Genomic DNA, 3,822 nt, shown 5'->3' on the forward strand with positions numbered 1-3,822 from the left:
CAAGGACCAAATTGTTATTTATTATATGTTTTTATCCGTAGGTCGGATTCACGTGATTCTTAGACCATTGGAAAACTCTTGGGCTCTACTTCAAGTTAGAATAGGTTTTGGAAAGTTTTGGGATAATTGTATCAAATCTAGGTTGCCTAAGGTATACTAGAGTTTATGTGGTCCTTTAGGACCATAATCAAGGTTTTTAAGAGTTCTCTTATCCAGAATTTCAAGAGGGGTATCTACAGGATTGAAAAATGTGTTGTTTCGAAAAACCTTTAATCCACATTATCCACCTTTCACCAAAACCCATAGCACGCATGGCATTCAACAATATCTTCCACTCAACTTTATCATAGGCATTCTCAAGATCAATTTTACAAACAATTATTGTTTCTTTTCCTGCTATATGGGAGCTAATAACCTCTTATGCATACAATATATTATCTATTATTTGCCTATTTTAAATAAAGGCTGATTGACATCTTTAATGACCAAAGGCAACAAAGTTTTTAGTCTTCTAGCCAAACATTTTGCAAAAACCTTATAAAGGCTGGTCAACATACTAATAGGCCTAATATCACGTAGACTTTCAATTACACCCTTTTTGGGAATCAAAGCAAAAAGGGATTGTATACTATGTGGCTATTTATCATTGTTATAAAGAATTCACAATCTCTCATAGTAATTAGATGAAAAATTGGATGGTTATTTATTATAAGGAAGTCACAATCTCTCCTCTTCTCTTAGTCATTATATGAAGAATTAGATGGCATGCATCTCAAAGCTCAAGCCAACAAGAACGATTTTGAGTATAAGCTCGAGCCAACAAGAATGATTTTGAGTATGTGACCTAAAAGTTAAGGGCAACCTTTCCATACTTCCCCTACAGCACAAAGCTTATATACTTCCTCTTATCCAACCGCCGATTCTGAATGGAAGGCTAAGATTGCCCCAATCACAATGTTATGTCTCTACACTATTTTATTTTTAATTTTTTTATATAAACTATTTTGATACCAAATTTTCTTCTATTAAACTCGTACTAGCAAAAAATATAAAAAAATATTTTCAATAAAATAAAACAACCAAAATACCCCTTAAAGGTTTGAGGGGTATTTTGGTCATTATATTTTATCAAAACATTATTTTTAATATTTTTTATAGGTGCACTCCAATGAGGAGATAGCACGTACCAAATTTCATATCCATACAATTTGTATAAATAAAAATAAAAATAAAATAAAAATACTTTGAGATGTCGGATCTAAGATCAATACTTTGAGACGTCAGATCTAAGATCAAACGGTGATAACTCTCTTGATCAAAATTGGAAGGCTGAATGGTAAGGGAAGCATAAATCTTCTATGCTATAGGGGAAGTATAGAAACCTTTTCCAAAAGTGGAGAGAGATGGAGATGAAATAAAAGGCGGACCTTACTCCTCTTTATTAAAATTGTATTAACCTCACCCTTAATTTCTTATTAAAATTGTATTAACCTCACCCAAAAAAGCCATATTAAAATTGTATTAACCTCAGCCTTAATTTATTAGAAAAGATGAAAATTAGTTAGTCTAATACACAGAATTATTAGAAAAGTTGAAAATTGGGTAGTCTCATACACCGCGAGGGAAAATAAAATAGAACGACGTTCAAGTGGGTTTGCGTGGGCTATTAGGCTATTTTTCGTCATGGAGGGAAAATAAAACGAGTTCGAGAAAAAATAGAACGACGTGTGGGCTAACTCAAGATTCCTCGAACGACGTTTTGTTTGTTTTTGCGTGGGCTAACTCAATAGAGAATAGCCCTCGAAAAATAGGCGTATGCCTATTTGAGTGGCGAGCACACGGTATTCTTTAGTAAAAGGCGAAATAATAGTTCGCTCCGTGCTCACCACACGGCTCCGTGCCTTCTCCCATCCGTGCTGCTTAGGCATATATAGCTCCTCCACCCCATCACATTCTTGTTGCTCAACGACGTGGGACAAAACCAATGGTCCTTTTCTTTGTATTCTAGAGAGAGAGAGAGCAACACGACCACACCTTTCAAAAAAAAAGATAGAAATAAGATGGTTTGGGTCCAGATCGGGGTCCGGCCGGAGCCTGACCAGAAAAATTATTAAGGGATGCAGACCTGAAGTCACCGAACATAGACCTAGATGAGAGAGAGAGAGAGAGGTGGCGATGGGATGGGTCCGGGTCTTGATCCGGCCCATAGTTACCGGGAGCGAGAGTGGGAGCGCTTCCGGTTCTAAGAGTGGGAGCGTCAGATCGACGGCTGTCCAAAGCTCCGGAGCTCGGGGAGCGAGTTTCGGTGAGGGTAGAAGTTACGGATCGAGATCCCGATTGAACAAGGAGCGAGATGCCGATACATTGGGATCAAGATCCTTATTTAACGGGAACGTGTTCCATGTAGTTACGGAGCGAGAACCCATTTGAATAGGAAGCAAGATCCCATTTAATAGGGAGCAAGATCCTGATACATTGGGATCGAGATCCCTATTTTTTGGGAACGTGTTCCATGTAAAATGGGATCGCGGTCCCATGTCCATTAGCATCGCGGTCCCATGGCCAACAAGAACGAGATCCTATTTAATGTTGAGTCTCGCCCTCATCTAAGAAATATCATGATCATATTTGGCTAGGATCGAGCTCCATTCATTGTAGGATGGCGTTCCGGACAATAGTATTCCACACCCCCATCGTAGAACTCCACTTGTATGAAGAACGCAATTCCATTACACATGGATTCGTGCACCTACAAAACACGGCAGCCCGTTCCCATACAAATTCGAACTCGATTTGGTTAAATTTAGAAACCATTGTTCTATCTAGCAATGACCCATGCAGCTAGATCCATGCACAACCAATCCTGGATGTCCATGGATTAATTAAATCTCATTAATCTAGTATGAAATAAAGTCTTCCAATGCTATCAACGATTAATGTTAGTATCGTTCAAAATCTCATACATGATACGAAAATGAGCTGTACGTTGACATCTGTATACATGGAAATATATTGTCTAGGATTTGGGTAACATTTTGAATGCAACCTAACCATATATGGTTGCTGTTAGGCATAAATTTGGGAACTGCATCACTGTTATTTTTGGGTTGAAATAACTATATGAAAAATTTTACTAAAAGTATTAATGTTTATATGTAAATGTTATTATTATTTAAGAAGTTTCTTTTAGAAACTAATAAAATGGTAAAAAAAATTTATTCAAAATTTCAAAAAATTTATTGTCATAGAAATAAATGTATATATATATATATATATATATATATATATATATATATATATATATATATATATATATATATATATATATATATATATATATATAAGTAGTAGCTCAGATCAACTAATGTAAAGTTATGTTGTTAAAGGCAAGTCAATCTGAAGCCTTTTTATTTTTTGAAGGGAAAAGTTTTGAGGATATGATCTGCTTTAGTATATTGTATATTTACTCTGTTTTGGAAAAATCTTATATTGAAGAAACATAAATCAGAATTTGGAAACTTATTTGAGAATTATATAGTATTTTATAAAATCAAAGATATATGAAAAAATTTATATAAGGTTGCAACCATAAAGTGTAGAATTAAGGATGCACCCCAAAAATCCATTGGAAACGGTTGTTTTAGTGTTGAAAAAGTCTCTAATTGATCATCTCGACATCAAGATGTATGAGTGCATGAAAAGAATAAAAAAAAATTTGACTGCCAGAAATTGTGCATCTTGCAACATATTATCTACACCGTTCATTTTAAGAATTTTCATACGTTTATAAATCTACTTGATTTTAACCAATTTTGAAGTTTA

The 3,822-nt window shown here is 35.0% G+C and overlaps 1 non-coding gene across 1 annotated transcript; it reads right to left on the reverse strand.

Annotated features, from left to right (window-relative positions):
* Positions 1–1,779: 1,779 nt before the first annotated feature.
* Positions 1,780–1,896, reverse strand: LOC148783801 (U5 spliceosomal RNA). Its single transcript, XR_016047253.1, has one exon. It is a non-coding gene; the product is annotated as a U5 spliceosomal RNA (small nuclear RNA).
* Positions 1,897–3,822: the final 1,926 nt, after the last annotated feature.

The sequence above is a fragment of the Amborella trichopoda genome, chromosome 1 (genome assembly GCF_054954075.1).
Source record: "Amborella trichopoda isolate Santa Cruz 75 chromosome 1, AtrichopodaSantaCruz75HAP2 v2.0, whole genome shotgun sequence".
Lineage (NCBI taxonomy): Eukaryota > Viridiplantae > Streptophyta > Magnoliopsida > Amborellales > Amborellaceae > Amborella > Amborella trichopoda.